This window comes from Ictidomys tridecemlineatus, chromosome 2, assembly GCF_052094955.1.
Source record: "Ictidomys tridecemlineatus isolate mIctTri1 chromosome 2, mIctTri1.hap1, whole genome shotgun sequence".
NCBI lineage: Eukaryota > Metazoa > Chordata > Mammalia > Rodentia > Sciuridae > Ictidomys > Ictidomys tridecemlineatus.
The window spans coordinates 71,772,060-71,789,719 of NC_135478.1; the positions used below are offsets into that span (position 1 = coordinate 71,772,060).

Genomic DNA, 17,660 nt, shown 5'->3' on the forward strand with positions numbered 1-17,660 from the left:
CTGTCTTGTTTTTTGTTGTCCTAGCATGATCCCTGCCCTATGTACACCTCACCCATTGACCCACCAACTGCCACCATGGACCTTTAGACTTCCCTGATGCTAAATGCCCTTAACTGTCTATGTCTCATCTAAATCTAGGTCATCAAACTACAGCTTCTACTAAGGCAAGGCTATAAACTGATCCCACAAATGGACACTGGCACTCCACATTTTGATCTTGATCAGAGAGGGCAAGATTTACTTGAATCCCAAATAATCAGAGACAACAGTTGGCCTGATGCAGCCATAGGAAGATAAGACCTCCAGTCCCTCAGGTATCCCAAAATAATTCTGGGATCATGTCTCTCAGAGGGAAATGTTAGGTAGGAGTTCAGGGATCACCAACATGGCAGTACAAGAAAAATGCCACTGGATGACCATACAGGGAGATGAGTCATCATGTCCCTATTTATAATAAGTCCCATTACCAGGACAGCTCCTGCTTTTCATCGTGGATTTATTGTCCATGATAACTCCTGCTACAGGTTTGATATTCTAAAATAACCACTGGGGATAAAGCAGACAATATTCTAATTAGCTATTCTAAAGTAACTAATGGAGGGAAATTGGACAGTATTCTAATCAGGTACCATAAGGTAACTAATGGGAGAAAATGGGACAAGGTCTCTAATCACGTTCAAATAGAGAAGAGAACATCTCACAGCTCAGCATATATAAGACAAGAATTTCCAATATATAAAAAACTCAAAAAAACTTAACATAAAAAATACAAATAACCCAATCAATAAATGGCTAAGAATTGTACAGACACCTCAGAGAAGAAGAAATACTAACAATCAACAAATATATGAAAAATTTTCAACATTTCTAGCAATTTGAGAAATGCAGTTTAAAAGATTTCATCTCACTCCAGTCAGAATGGCAATTATTAAAAAATCAAGCAACAATAAATGTTGGCGAGGATGTGGAGAAAAACGTACATTCATACATTGCTGGTAGGACTGCAAATTTATGCAACTATTATGGAAAGTAGTATGAAGATTTTTCAGAAAACTTGGAATGAAACCACCATTTGACCCAGCTATCCCACTCCTCAGTTTACACCCAAAGGACTTAAAATCAGCATACTGCAGTGAGGAAGCCACATCAATGTTTATAGAAGCTCAATTCACAATAGCTAAACTATGGAACCAACCTAAGTGTTCTTCAACAGATGATAGATAAAGAAAATGTGATACACACACACACACACACACACACACACATATACACACATACACACACAATGGAATATTACTCATCCATAAAGAAGAATGAAATGATGGCATTTGCTGGTAAATGGATGGAGCTGGAGAATATCATGCTAAGCAAAATAAGCCAATTCCAAAAAACCAAAGGCCATCTGATATGCAGATGCTTATTCACAATAAGGGAGGTGGCTAGAGAAGAAAAGTTACTTTGGATTAGGCAGAGAAGAGTGAAGGGAGGGGAGGGGGTATAGGAGTAGGAAGGTTAATAAAATGAGTCAGATATTATTGCCCTATGTGCATATATGACTACATGATCGGTGTGATTCTACATCATGTACAACCACAAGAATGAGAATTTATACTCCATTTATGTATGATGTGTCAAAGTGCATTGTACTATCATGTATAACTAATTAGAACAAAAATTTTTAAGAGAGAGAGAGAGAGAGAGAATTATTTAATATTTATTTCCTAGTTTTCGGCGGACACACCATCTTTATTTGTACGTGGTGCTGAGGATTGAACCCAGGGCCGCACACATGCCAGGTGAGCGTGTTACTGCCCGAGCCACATCCCCAGCCCCTAGAACAAATTTTTAAAAAGACAATAATTTCCAGACACCAATGGCCTTGAGCCTCTCTCTCACTCAGTCCATTTTATTCTACCTTACAGAGTGCTACTTTCACCTTCACCTTCAATAAATGTGTTCTTTAGCTGGGTAGGTATTGTGGTGCATGCCTGTAATCCTAGCAGCTCAGGAGGCTGAGGCAGGAGGAGCACAGATTCAAAACCAACCTCAGCAACTTAGTGAGGCTATAAGCAACCTCATGAGACCCTGTCTTAAAATAAGAAAAATAAACATAAAGAGGGTTGGGATGTGACTCAGTGGTTATGTGCCCTTGGATTCAATCCTGGTCTCTAAATAAATAAATAAATAAATCTGTACTTTATCTGTTACTTCTGTGTGATTTGCTCAAATCTTGGTTTGGGACACCAAGAACCTGGACCCTAACTGGATACCCCAACAATAACAGTGAGAGCATTCTGGCTCTAAAGATTTAGAGATTGTTGAGAGGGTATAGCTAAGGCTCAGTCTTAATGGTTAACAAGCTATGAGTTACAGTGAGAGAGCAGGGGGGAAAAACTTATATTATCATTTGACTACAGTCAGGCCATGAAATAAGACCAGGAATGCATTTGCCCTTTCTCTCCACCGTGGTTTCTGAGTATATCACTATCACCAGACATTCATTGATGAAATCGAATTTCTGTTATCTCATACATGTCTTTCTTTATTGTTCTTTGGGTTTATTTGAATCAAGATCTCAAGTTTATTTGAATATTTGAATATTGATTTGAATGAGGATCTCAAGTTTTAGACAGTTGAAGTGCCTCCAAAATCTTAATCACTGGGTTTTCCTCCATTTTTTTTTCTCTTGGAAAACCTGGGTTCTTACTACTGCAGCCTTGTGTCAGGCTGGATTTTGCTTTTGCTGACTGCCTTCCCATTATAAAAAACATGCTCACTGGCCCAAACCCAAGAATGGAATCAGAGCACAAGGTGCATTTGAAACAGGACTTTAATGATGTCTCTGCCATGCGACCTGCGCAAGCTTCATAAAAGAGGGTTCGATGCATAAGAAATTGCAAGTAAGTTTTAAATTAAAGAGACAGACTCTCATTACCTTGGGTCTTCAGGTCAATGGCCTGGCATGCCTCTGCACAGACAAGCCCTCGGACCTGGGAAAGGGTGTAGGATGGCTTTAACACCTCTGTGTCTAAGCGCCTCTCACCCAGCCAGGGAGGTAACTCAAATCACGTGCAAGGATGGCCTCCCACATATTCCCCCTTTTTTCTTTTAAAAAGCAGGCGATGATTTACTTTTGAGTCTCTGCACTCTCGCTCTGAAGACTCGCCATCCTACAATTACAACACAAAAAAGAATTAACAGCAAAAAGAACAATCCAATAATGTACCAGGCCAAGTGTTTAAGAATATTTCCAGGGTTAAATCCTTTTAATTCCTTCAATATTTGATTAGCCAAAGAAGAAGGATCTGAAAAGTCAGCTCAATTATTTTGAATATCTTGGATATGGTGATAGAGTTCCAAAAGATCCAAGCTATTATTATTATTTTGCCAAATACCCAACAAATGGTTCTTGACCTTCTCCCCATCTCAGAGAGAAGCATTGTACTTGGCAGCTGTAACACAACATATTTATAATTTGCGTGGAATTTAAGCCTTTACTTAAATTTTAAAGTCAAAAGTTCATTACCTATATTTATAACAGTCACCTCTAAGGTGTTTAACTTAGTCTCAATCCTTTCATCAATATTTACTTGATTGCACAGAGCCTTGGAGGTATTTTGGGCTAAATTATCAAGAAATTTTGCATGTTGAATATTTTGAGATAAAGTTATTGAGGCTGTGACAGTGGATGCAATGAAAGAAACCAAGGCCAAAACTCCAACAATTATAATTCCAATGGTGCGTCTAGGTATCACTAACTGGGTATAAATTTGCTGTAAAGACTTGAAAAGCAGCATCAGCGTACCATGGCTCTGAAATATTAGCAGGCAATAAAACAAAAGAGGGCTGATGAAGTATCAGCCCTCCTTTTCCTCTATTATATCTAGTAGTACAATTGGTTAGGTTACATTTGTTACATGTTACAACATATCTGTCATCTATCCACTTAACTTTTACATTTTCAATAATTAAAATGTAAGGAGATTGGACACAGGCTCGTAAGCTATAGCAAGATTCCTCTTTACAGCTCTTGCCAACAAATTTTGGTAAAGGCTTGTCTGAAAAATGTCAGAATTCTGAGGCAGCAATTAAGTGCCAAACATCTTTTTGAATACCACCCTCACTGTAAGTTGAAATATTACTAACAAATCCTGCAGGTGTCATAGCAGAATTTTTTCATAATTGTCTCATCAATTTTTGGAGACCAGTCTAAAATATACCCACTACCTCTAGATACCTTATGTTGTGTAGGAAAAGTATTTACACAATCTATCCATCTAGGAAAGGTGCCAATCTCAATTGTAGAACTGTTTGGACAGTGAGGTATTTGTGGAGGTTTTGCAGAAATGACTGTTATGGGAAAGTCCCATTTTAATCACTGATCTATTTATTATAAGGTTTTAAGTCTCCATAAATAGTATGATTAGTCAGTCTAGGTCTCCCATCCTCTGTCTTTTCCTCAAATGATACTCTCAGACAGTCAGCATGTTTATCGTGGGACCAACACAAAAGTAATTGGGCACTGTAACCAGAATAATTAAGTCTAGTCCATGATTGGGAGTAATATGAGTATCTGTAATTCCTCCCATCGTGAATGAGTCATTAGTAAATACTGGAATAGATTCTCCAGTCCACACAACTGGATGTACAGGGGGTGGATCTGGGAAATACGTCCAGTAAGTGTCTGCTTGACTCCCTTTTACCTGACAGTCCAGAAGGGTAATCACCATAGCTACAATCATCAATGGAGTCTTATTTCTTCCTAGGAGTCAAATTATTCACGAAGGTTGCATTATCAGCTTCTTCACTTCTTCCGATGAGATCAGCTTTTCAGCTGGGTCATGTTGGTTCCTCTTCATCCTTCTTCGATATCTCTTCCTTTTGAATGGAGGCTCCTCTGGGTCGATGTTCAGTCGCTTGAATCTCAGTTCTATCTCTTCCATTTCTGATTGTGCATTCAGGCAACCAGATAGGACGGAAAGCACCCTCTGGAAAAATACAAGCATGACCTCTGCCCCACATAATCACTGGGTCTGGGCCTTTCCATTGACCAGTCTATAAGTCTTTCCACAAAACTCTGCCTTAAAGGGCCTGTTGTTGTAGAAGACATATATCTCTCTCAGCTGCAGTGTGACCTTCTACATCACAATTTAAAAAATTTAAAACAAATAAGACATGGTTAAGGCTATTTTTGGGAGTCATAAACCTATTCCCCTCTTTAAATTTTTGAAACTGCAACTTAATAGATAAATGAGCTCGTTCCACAATGCCTTGACCTTGGGGGTTATAAGGAATTCCTGTTTTATGGTTAATTTGAAACTCTTGGCAAAATTGTTGAAAAGAAGAGCTTATATAAGCTGGTGCATTATCTGTTTTAATCTGCAAAGGGCATCCTAACACAGCAAAGGCTGCTAGGCAATAAGAAATTACATGTTGAGCAATAAAGTCATGGAAAGGAATTAATGTCTTTTGGGGAGAGTGGACTAAATGAATCCACTCAATAACACCCCATCTTTGCCATATGGCTCCCACTGGGGTATGCACAGTTGGAAATATTAATAAATACATTAGTTCCTTAGGATTAACTCTAGTAAGCTGTGCATTTTTAATTGCACTTTCAACCTTTTTTTTTAAAGCTGTCCTAGCCTCTATTGTTAGCTGACGTGGAGAGCTTGGAGAAGGATCTCCTTGCAATATCTAAAATAAAGGACTTAAATCAGAAGTAGTTAATTTTAAGGATGGCCTCAGCCAATTAATATCTCCTAATAATTTTTGAAAGTCATTAAGGGTATGTAACTCCTTAACTTTTATCTGCAGATTTTTTTTTAAGAGAGAGAGAGAGAATTTTTTAATATTTATTTTTTAGTTTTCGGCAGACACAACATCTTTGTTTGTATGTGGTGCTGAGGATCGAACCCGTGCCGCAAGCATGCCAGGAGAGTGTGCTACCACTTGAGCCACATCCCCAGCCCTTGGGCAACTTAGCAAGACCCTGTCTCAAACTAAAGAACTGGGAATGTTCCTCAATGGTAGAACTCTGCCTAGCATGCAAAAGAATCTGGTTTTAATCCCAAGAACTAAATAATGGCTCATGGTGTGAGAAATAAAAAGTCCAGTGGCCCATTTTCAAAATACGATATTTAGCCTTAAGTGTAAAATTACTGGGGATATAAGACCAACTGCTGGAGGGAAAAATAAAGCAGAATGGAAAGTTACCAGCCCTTTACTAATACAATAGCACAATAGCCTCCAGATGTGGAAGATTCAAAGTTCAAGCACCTGAACAGCCCGTTGATAAACAAGAAGTGGGGAAGGGGTTGGTCTGACCAATGTAGATAGAACTATCTCTATTAAGAAATAGTAACTTAAATGAAGAAGCAAGACCTGCATATGTGCAAAATGTGCTCACCCAGGAAGATCTTCCCTCCACAAAAGAACAAAGAGAGATGGAGACAAAAGGTGCATTTAAAAAAAATAACCCAACAGGAAACAGTAAAACCTAGGCAATATCCAGGAAGATTGTGTATCCTATAGAATCAACCCAAGGTGGAACTGAGAAAGGGACCTTGTGCACTAGGAGATGAAATTCTGATTGTAACCAGGCAGGGTGTGCCTGTTCATCAGACACCTGATCTTGCAAGGCCATCTGTGGGAGGCCATCCTCGAATGTGATTTGAGTTACCTTCCTGGCTGGGTTAGAGGCGCTTAGACACAGCGGTGTTAATGCCATCCCACACCCTTTCCCAGGTCCGAGGGTTTGTCCTTGCAGAGGCATGCCTAGCCACTGACTTGAAGACCCAATCGCCGGCCTTGATCTTGGGATGCTGCCCTCCTTAACCTTCATTGGATGTGATTTTCCCTTGAATTTTTTGTTCCCCAATAAAAGCTCACTCCCTGGTGTGCTCTCCCTCTCTTGCTAGTCTCTTCTGTAAACCTTGCCACTGCATTAGGTGGCTGGAGGTGGGAGCTAGGGGAAGTCTCGGAGCTGTGTTAAAGGTAATGAGGGTCTGTCTCTTTAATTTAAAACTCTCTAGCAATTTCTTATGAATCAAACCTTCTTTTATGAAGCTCCCGCTGGTCGCATGGCAGAAGTGGTGCCCAAGAGGGGGCATAATAAATTGACTAGGGAGTGCGCTATAGAAATAAGAAATTGGTGACATCTTTGGGGTCACGAAGTACCAGGCAGTTTTTTAAGCAAAGAGACGTTAAACTATTAATAATGGGAAATTCAACTTCTACTGATAAGGACATGTATTTGACTATTTTAGAGACAATAATTAATCAGAAGGGAAAGCAAATTAAAAAGACTTAGTTGCTACAATTCTTAAAGGTTGTAGGTGAATGTTGCCCTTGGTTTTGTGATTCACCAAATTTACATACTTGGAACAAATTAGGAAAGAAATTACATAAAATCTGCCTTTCTAATAAATTGCCTGGAAATTTTGAGATTTTACAAAAGGTTTAGACTGCATTAGAGATTTGTCTTTTTGATTACATGGGCCATAGTCCATGCCCCACCCCAAGATCTGTTGAAAAGTATTTAAATGAAAAACTGTCTGAGGCTAAGGAAATCTCCTTTCCTTTAAACTGGTTAAAAACAAAAAGCCTTGGAGTGGGCTGAGGACGTGCTCTACTGCTGAACTACACCTCCAGCCCAAGTTTGGTCCTTTTTAAAGTTTCCCACCATGGCCAGGCATAGTGGTACACACCTGTAATCTAGCTATTTAGGAGGCTGACACAGTAGGATCACAAGTTTGAAGTCAGTACCAGCACCTAAGCAAGACTCTATTGTAAGGTTAGGCAGTGGCAACCAAAAGGAGGCAGATTAAAAAGGTTGCTGAACAGGGGCTGGGGTTGTGGTTCAGTGGCAGAGCAGCTGCCTCACACATGTGAGGCACTGGTTTCGGTCCTCAGCACCATGTAAAAATAAATAGAACAAAATAAAGATATTGCATTCATCAGCAACTAAAAATATTTTTATAAAAGGGTTGCTGAACAAGCTTTATTGAGATTCCCCTCCTGGGTGAGACCCTCCAGACCAACAGGGCAGGTCTGGGAAGAAGAGAGCAGGGCACCATCGGACTGGAATTTTTATTGGGCTTAGGGCAAGAAGGGAGGGCTTGGGACAGTAAAAGGGTTTTTTTAGAGTCCCTTTTCCTACTGGGGTTTGTTGGGGGAGCTTGCTAAGATCCAGGATTGGTCAGGAGACCCCACTGATTGACAAGTAGTTCTGTGGTTGCCTGATTGGTGCTTCTTTCACCTGCATGCAGGTTGCTTGGTGCTTTGTTTCTCAGCCAACCTGAAAACCAATCTAACACCTGTCTCAAAATAAAAAATATAAAGGGATGGGAATATAGTTCAGTAAACAAAAGTTTCTACCATCTATTGCTGATAGAAGCTACAACCATTCCCACTTTCACCTATATGAAATTGTAGGCTCAAGGTCAAATAAGGTATAAGGGTGTCTTAGTCTGTTTTGGGTTTCTATAATGGAAATTCTGAGGCTAGTTACTTTGTATAGAAATTAGGTTTATTTAACTTACAGTTTTGTGGTTGGAAATCTAAGACTGGGTACTGGGGTTGTGACTCAGTAGTGGAGTGCTTGCCTTGTATGTTTGAGGCCCTGGGTTCAATTCTCAGCACTGCAAATAAATAAATAAAATAAAGGTTCATTGACAACTAAAAAATATTTTAAAAAAGAAAGAAAGTGTATGATTTCATCTCTTTGGATACTGGTGAAAGCCTTCTGGCTATATCATATATGGCAGATGCCTCATGGAGGCAGCCCATGTGAAAAGGACAGAGAGGTTATGTCCAAGACAGGAATCCAGCAAGTGAATCAAGAAAGTCAAATTAAATTTATAGCAATTGTCATGAGGGGGCTAAATTGTGATGTTTGCAGTTGAGGGGGAGAAATAAAGAATGTCCACTCTCTTCTGTCCCTTTCAATGCTTTATTCACTTAAATTACGAAATACAATTTTACTCTATAGGTTTTTAATCAAGAAAACGACAATCCTTAATGCTAGGCACTGCAAGAGACATAATCAATTCACAGCAAACAATTCTAGATTAATTAGTTCACACCAAACTATTCTAGATAAATTCTAAGCACTGCAAACACACTTAATCATGACAGGCTAATGACAGACATTCCTTCTGCATGCTAAGTTCAAATGTCACATCAAAAGTCTCAAGCCTTAGGTGTTAAGTCCAGCAGATGGACACTCACTTAGACCCTGGTGATCAGGTCCAGAACCAAGGCAGGCTTCTCCTGGAATGGAGTGGATGACTGGTTGAGGAGAGGGTTGCAGGGAGAAGTTGCAGCTCTCACCAAGGTCCAGACGAGGCAGGAGAGTTTGAGAATGGTGAGGATCAATCCAAGGATCAGGAAATCGATGACAAGTGATGGGATGTCAGTCCAGGTCCTCATCAGGCTCTCCAGCTTGAGTGCATCCTTGTTTTGGCTGGCTGAATCCCTGTTTATTAGCTCTATTATTTATACTAAATTCTGGGGCTTTTGTCCCCCGCCCCTTTCAATCCTTATCAGCTACCACCAGATTTCTCCATGACATCATTTACTCTGGGGTCAGAAACTTCTGGTCTAGTGGTCTCCACCCTGATCTTCTTGCCTTTCCCTCTTAGCAGGTGAGAACAGCCTGCCAGAGACTTCATTCTGTTTATCAGGGATGGGGGAAATAACTTGACTGAGGCCATACTGGAGGGCTCTGTTGGTGTGCTTAATGAGACTGAAGTTTTCAAAATGGAGTTGCTTAGGCTCAGGCCTAATGCCATCCTTGTAAGAGGCCACACCACACTACGAATGGGAGACACCACACGACACAGATCACTGGAGAGGTTCCACTTTATTACAAAAGGCTATGTGTTTATATAGATCTAAGGAGAGGTAGCAGGGCTGCCCATTATAACGGGTTGCCTGTTTATTGGCAAGCTCTTCCATATGTCAGTTCTGGAGCCCAAGAAGTTAATTCTTATTGAGGCTAAGGCTTCCCACCTGCAGGATTTGAACATTGGCGCCAGGGAGAATGTTTTGCGCCAGTGAAAGAAAAAAAGAGGAGAAAGAGGGTCGTTAGGCGCCATGTTGGGGTTTTTTCTCTGGGGTGCTGCTGCCGTTATATGTTTTTCCAAGATTCCTCCCTTTTTGTTTTCTTAGGAATTGGGGTGTCGTTGGTCAGATCTGGCTGCTTCCGGCTGTGCTGGGGTGGCATAGGGCCTAGAAGGGGAAGTGGAAGAATGTTTGGGGAGGGGGGCAGGTCTGGGAATATCATGGCAACCAGAAATAAAACCCACTGGCTATAGACAGCTACTTCCATAGGAGTGAAGTCTATGAAAGTTCCCTGAAACCACAAGTCATAGATGGCATTGAACCAGTCCTGGATGGAGGAGATAGTTGGTATTAGCCACTGATCCTGTAGCAGAGATTCTAGGAAATACTGGAAGTGTTGCCTTGACATGGCATCACCAGCACCTGAAGAAGATCAAAATGAACAAAAACAGGATGAAGATAAAAATTAAAGCAAATGTCAGTTTTTGGCAGAAGTTCCATGTTGGGGGACTGACAGAGAAGAGGCCAAGGGCCCTGAGGAGGCTTAAAAGGACATAAAGGCTCAAGAATCCAGGATGGCAGATTAAGAGATTCTCCGGGCTTGTTGTCTTCCACTGTCTGATGTCCGTTGCATTCCATCGCACCTGGTAGTGAGCTTCAGCAATGAGTGAGCTGTTCTCTTGAAGATGTTGGGGGTTCATTGGTCATCAGAGGCTGGTAGTGCCTAAGCAGAAGCTGGTTGAAAGTTTGGTTAGAGATCTTCCATAATTGGCCCTGTAGGAAGCAAAGAGGATAGGGCAGGAACAGACACATCAGGAAAAGGAGACATATGGGCCCTAAAAGAGTCAACAGCCACGATTGGAAGTAGGCTAAAAAGAAGGTGGCAAATGGGTTTTGGTTTGGTGGATTTTTCAAAGAGATAGCCAAGTCAGTGAGCTTGACTACATTAGTTTCCACAAGGCCTGATTCATTGATGTAGTAACAGCATTCTTCCCTCAAGAAGAGACAGGTTCCACCTTTTTCGGCTGTGAGTAAGTCTATAGCTCGTCGATTTTGAAGAGTAACTTGAGCCAAGGATGTGACCTGCCTTTGTAAAGATGCTAGAGATTCTGCCATAGAAGTGAGTGCTTGTTCAAGTTTAGAACTTAAGTCCTGTACAGCCCATAGGGAGTGTCCTAGAGCTCCACCAGAAATTCCTGCTCCCACCACAGATGCAGCCAGTGAGAGACCCACCAGTATTGGAAGGAAAGCAGCCCACTTATTCTGCACTGGGGGAAACAAGAGGACCTGCACTTCAGCTGGGGTATAGAGAGTCAATTGCGGGACAAGTGTCACCAGTATACATGGGGTAGAGGTGTTGGTGAATAAGATAGTGATGAGAGAACCATTACACCAGAAGAATGAGCCAGGTGGTACATAGTGGGTGAAGTTAAAGTGATGTTAGAGTGGCAAAACTTTGACTGGGAGACACCCAAGCCCAGGAGGCAGCGCCGGGGAATCACAGTATGGTTAGACTCCTCGGGCTCCCATAATGGAGCGCCGGGTGAAAAGATTCAGAGAGAATGGCGGGCAGATGGAGTGGAGAAATTTGAGAGATCAGAAGCCGAGAAGTTCAAGGGAACTGCTGCAAGCAAAAGTCGAGTCAGAGAGGCGCATAAGTAGCAATCAGTTGGTGTAATGGCGGGGAGGGTTAGATTTAAGAAGGTTACAGTTTCAGTAAGTAGTCATAACCATGAATACTGTGGTGAACTCCCAACATTAGGCTCATATGGATCCTGTATGGAGTCTAACAACTGCTGTTCGGAATGCTTTATGTCAGTAGAGATTATAGCTACTGAGGGCTGGGAGGGTTGAAGCTCTCGGGAGATGGAGATGGAGCCACAGGGGGTGGGAGAGGCTATGTAACAGTAGAAGGAAGCATTTACCCTAGAGGTCCAGCGTGGATGGTTAGGGTCAGTGATAGCCAATTGATTTTTTTTTGAGAGAATTTTTTAATATTTTATTTTTAGTTCTCGGCAGACACAACATCTTTGTTGGTATGTGGTGCTGAGGATCAAACCTGGGCTGCACGCATGCCAGGTGAGCGTGCTACTGCTTGAGCCACATCCCCAGCCCAAGTGATAGCCAATTGATAGCCCCCCCCCCGAGATCAATCTGAAATTTCCAATGCAGGAATCCCCATGCATGCACGTGGGTTATGAATATTGCATGACCAGTAGGGGCACCCCCCCATAGCTTTCGGGCTACCATTTGCAGTAATCCTCTGTCTGATCATATAAGAAGCACAGGTAAGGCCTAGTGGCTGTTTTTAAAAGTTCAGAATTCTGTGAGGAGAGGGTATGTGAGATAGATGCATTACATCCCGTAGGGGCGCAATCAACCAAAGAAACTAGGCGAGTGTAACAAGTGCTGCCTTGGACATATGTCTCTCTGACTTTTAATCTCCAAGTATAAGAGGAGGACGATGATGTCCCCGGGAGAAGGGTGATGACAGTGAAAATACCAATTAGAAGAGTGGGGGTCATGGTGGAGTATGGGCAGTTACATGAGACAGGTGAAGCTTCAGGGGATAGTTAGGATGTGGAGAGCAGGAGTAAAGGGGAGGTCTAGGAGGTGACTCTTGCGGTTCCTCTGGGGTAGTCTTGTCATCAGCAGGTGGGGTGGCCTCCTGGTGATATGACTTCAACAGGATTCCTCAGTTTGATCTGCTATGAAGCATAGCATTGCTGAACATAAGTGGGATGAGGTGGACCAGTTGAATCCTGTAACATTAAGGGCCCAATTACAGCCAGTGAAAGGGCAATCGCCTTGGCCCATTAACTGAGAGCAGATGGTGCCATCCTGTTGCCATGTTGCTTGGATGTAGAAGCGCCATCTGTGGGTTGGGATAGAAGCTTGAGAGAGATTAATGATTAGTAACAGGAGAGGGTTGGCGAGAAACTTTGAGTTTGGTGGGCCCCAGCATGGTGGAAATATGACTGTATGGGTCCTATCCGGCGAGGTTTCAACGACTGAGAATGTAGCTCTCGAAGTAAAACTGCATCACCCACTTGAAGAGGGTCTGATTTAATTCCTAGTTGTGCTGGAACAGAAGTAACAGATGGTGCAGGAAGATACTGGTCTGTGTGTTCTCTTAGGAGTTTGTATAGAAGCATAAGATAGGGCAGGTAGGACACAAGGGGAGGAGGAGTGACAGGAAAGTTTTAGTTGATTAAAAAAGGCATCCATAGAAGAGCTCAAAGGGGCTAAAATCCTGAGGGGGCTCTAGGGGTTGCCCGAATTTGGGTGAGGGCCAATGGCAAAAGATTGGGCCAGGACAGTCTGAGTTCAATAGCAAGTTTAGTGAAATGATCCTTGAGAATGCCATTAGAATGCCTCTCAACCTTACCCGAGGATTGGGGTCAGTGGGGGATGTGGAGCCTCCAAGTGCCATTAAGGCCTCTGGAAACTAGTTGAACAACCTGAGAAGTGAAGGGTGGACCGTTGTCTGACTAGATGGAGGCAGGAAGTTCGAACCTAGGAATGATTTGCTCAATGAGGATTGAGGCGACAGTGTCAGCAGATTCCGATGGTGTCAGCAGTTTTCCTGGAGGTAGGGAAGGCTTCTATACAACCGTAAGAGAGTGCTATCCCCAGATTACAAAGAGTTAAATCCTGTGTCAAGGCCTGACCAAAGTGGTAGGGACTGTCCCTGAAGCCTTGGGGTAGGCCTGTCCATGTCAGCTGTTGAAACCTAAAGAATGTAAGGTCTTTCCATGTGAAGGCAAAGAGGTAATAAGAGTCAGGATGCAGAGGCACAGTAAAGAAATCAGCTTTAAGATCCAGGACAGGGCTGGGGATGTGGCTCAAGCGGTAGCGCGCTCGCCTAGCGATCCTCAGTACCACATACCAACAAAGATGTTGTGTCCGCCGAGAACTAAGAAAAAATAAATAAATGTTAAAATTCTCTCTCTCTCTCTCTCTCTCTCTCTCTCTCTCTTTGTCCCCCTCTCTCCCTCACTCTCTCTTTAAAAAAAAAAAAAAAGATCCAGGACAGTAAAGTGAATGATCAAAGAGGGATATGAGAAAGAAAAGCATGAGGGTTGGAAACCACCAAGTGGATGGGAATAAATGCCTCATTAATTAGGCAGAGTTCCTGGACTAAGTGATGGGCTCCTGAGGGTTTGCGTGCCAGAAATATAGGAGTATTATAGGGGGAGTCAGTAAGAATTGGGAGTCCCTGGGCCAGCAACCGCTGTATAATGGGCTTAAATCCCTCCCTATGGGTTTTGGAGATAGAAAATTGGGAACACAAGGAAGTTTAGTTTGGTGTTTCAGCTGGGTATGGACTGGACTTGTGGTGGGAGACAATAACCTGCATGGAGATGTCTCAGACCTAGGGATCAGGGGGCAATGGCACAGTAGGTACTGTCAAGTCATTAGAGAGGGTAAGAGTTAAAGGCCGAAGGAGATGGGTGGTGGTATTCTTGGGGTGTAATTGGAGGGTGGCTCCTAATAATTGGAGAACATCTCTGCCTAGGAGAGGAACTGGACAGGATGGAATGACCAGAATAGTGAGTGAATGGGTGTCCCTCCAGGACACAGGCCAGCTTTACAGTTCTGTTTGGGGGGAATGGTTTGTCATTAATCCCCATAACTGAGACCTGGGAAGGAAACAGAGGCCTAGAATGGGTAGGCAAGACAGAATAGGGGGCTGGGGATGTGGCTCAAGTGGTAGCGCACTCACCTAACATGCGTGCGGCCTGGGTTCGATCCTCAGCACCACATACAAACAAAGATGTTGTGTCCGCCGATAAATAAAAAATAAATATTAAAAAAATCTGTCTCTCTTTAAAAAAAAATTACTGAGGTCATTAGTGATTTCAGTGATTAAAAAAAAAACTAATTAAAAAAAAAAAGACAGAATAGGTAGCCCCCATGTCCACAAGGAAGGTTATGGAATTACCCGCTGCCTGGAGCAATACCCTGGGCTCAGAGAGGGCTGAAAGGGTCTTTGAATCTGGGCTTCTTCAGTCTTCTGCAAACCCCAAAAGTTCAGGAGAAATTACTGCCTGACTGGTCATACCCCTGCATACAGGCGCCGTGGAAGGGCCAACCATGGGGCAGTCAATCTTCCAGTGTCCTGTCTGCTTACAGGTGGGGCATGGCCTGGAAGGAGGCCATGGGTTTGGGCATTGGCGAGCCCAGTGACTTTCACATCCATATTTGAGGCAAGCCTCTGGTGGAGAGGAATTCTGGTTCCCCTCTGAAACTTGCTGGAGATGTAGGCCTCAGGGCTGCTGTCAAGGCCTGAGTTTGGGGTGTTACCTTCTTTTCTGCAATGGAGCCTGTTTTAAAGGCCATTTTCACCAGATCATAGATAGGGGTCTGAGAGTCCTCATCAGCTCATTTGAGCTTTTTCTAATATCATGAACTGATTGAGTAATGAAATGGGTTGCTAACACTGTAGTCCTGATGGGAGACTCAAGATCTAGCTTAGTGTATTTGGTTAGGGCCTCTGTAAGCTGGTTGAGAAATAAGGATGGATTTTCATCAGGGTCCTGGGTAATGTCCTTCAGTTTATCAAAGTTAACTACCTTATTAGAAACTGCTTGCATGCAGTTAGGTTCAGTTATGGGACGTGTACTCAGACTATCCCTTCGGCACCAGCTACTTCCCTGAGAGGACAAAGGAACTGTGAGTTATCTGATAAGAGGGATTAGTGGGACCAGGTGTGGGCACTGATAGGAGAAGAGAAGCGTGAGTAGGGGGAGGGAAAGGGCTTATCAGTAGAAGAGGTGAGCAGAGTCGGGGAGGAGGCTCGGAGGGATCCCAAGATCCATCCATTGCAGCCAGGTGGGACCCATCCTGCCTGCTGGTTGGAACCGGGCGGCAAAGGGAGGTGCGCGCCAATCCAGGGCTCGAGTGAAAGCTGCTGTGATGCAATAAAGGTGAAGGACGGTGGCTCGCCTGCCGGCTGAGTTGGGATCCCAAGGGCACACTACTGGCCTCTTTCACCCTGCTGCACAGGGAAGGTGGAGCACCAGTGCACGTGTCTGTGGCCAGGCAGACTAGAAGTGCACAGACAGGGTCACGGGCAGCGGTGGCGGCGAATAGGAAGAAGAGGGAGGGGAGGAGGATGTCTCCAGGGAGGAAGAGGAGGGGAAGTGCGCAGGAAGGGCCGCAGGCGGCAGTTGCAGCAAGGAGAGGGAGAGGACGCGGATGCGGTACCGCTGGGAGGGAGAGCAGACATGAAGATGGGTGGGAAGGGCGCAGAAGGAAGATTGAGAGCAGAGAGCAGAAGGCAGGACGGGAAGACCTGGGAACCTCTTTCTACCCTTTCAGGCACTGGCAATAGTTAAAAGATCCCGGAGGAAATTTGGATCTAATGGGCCTTCTGGAGGCCATTGATTGTCATTATGTAACAGATATGTGGGCCAATCTTGGGTACAGAATCTGATAAGAATTTTGGGCTTGAGGTGGGGGGGGGGGAGCCAAATTCTTAAGGAGACACTTGAGTGGTGAGGTTTCCGGTATAGACGAGGAGGCACCCATAGTTAGAGAGTAGAGGAAGGGACAGCAAAGGGAGAAAAAGAATTAACCCGGTCCGTGGGCTTCCTGGAAGCATAGAGCAGATGGAGGATCACTTGGGTGTCCCCAAAGTGACCAGTCCAATGCGAGTAGGCACAGAGGGCACAGCGCGGTCGTCACCGATGAAGTGCAGTCTGTGTGACCCTGTAAGGTCGAGGCCATGGGCAACATAACGTCAGGAAAATTTTTCCACCAGAATGAGAGAGTGTCAAGGAAGGAAAGGACAGAGCCCTAGCAGAACATAGCTCCAGGCCAGAAGTTGAACACAGCTCTGGCGGGGCGCAGGTCCGGCGGGACGCAGCTCCGGTGAGACGCAGCTCCCGCAGAGGAGGAAGAAACCAGGGAGCCTCTCTCATGTAAACCCAGAAGCCTCACACCCCAAAGGGAAGCGGGTCGCCAGAGGGTCCACTGCGACCAGTGAAGGTCTTAGTGGGGTGCATTCCCTCCTCTCTACTGGGCATCAGGAGTGTGCTGGACAATCACGGTCGTGTCCCCTGCTGGCAGCTCAAAGGGAGTTGGCGAGCCAGGGAGGGGGAACTTACCTAAACCCGATTAGTGGTGAGTGCAGGGAGCCAGTGCCCAAAAAGACAGACAAGGGCGAAATGTGTCCTTGGTGACAGCGGTGGCGGAGACCGGGCTCAGTTTGTCGAGCACACCGTCTCCCGGGTTTTTGGCACCACTGTAAGACGCTTCACCGCACTACGAATGGGAGACACCACACCACACAGATCACTGGAGAGGTTCCACTTTATTACAAAAGGCTATGTGTTTATATAGATCTAAGGAGAGGTAGCAGGGCTGAGGTAGATAACAGGTTGCCGGTTTATTAGCAAGCTCTTCCATTTGTCAGTTCTGGAGCCCAAGAAGTTAATTCTTATTGGGGCTAAGGCTTCCCGCCCGCAGGATTTGAACATTGGCGCTGGCAGGAACATTTCGCGCCAGTGAAAGAAAAAAAAGAGGAGAAAGAGGGTCGTTAGGTGCCATGTTGGGGTTTTTCTCTGGGGTGCTGCTGCCGTTATATGTTT

At 44.0% G+C, this 17,660-nt stretch overlaps 1 long non-coding RNA gene across 1 annotated transcript; it reads right to left on the bottom strand.

Annotated features, from left to right (window-relative positions):
• Positions 1-12,475: 12,475 nt before the first annotated feature.
• Positions 12,476-17,330, bottom strand: LOC144375148 (uncharacterized). Its single transcript, XR_013434581.1, has 2 exons — positions 17,178-17,330; positions 12,476-12,827 (listed from the first exon to the last, which is right to left on the bottom strand). It is a non-coding gene; the product is annotated as an uncharacterized LOC144375148 (long non-coding RNA).
• Positions 17,331-17,660: the final 330 nt, after the last annotated feature.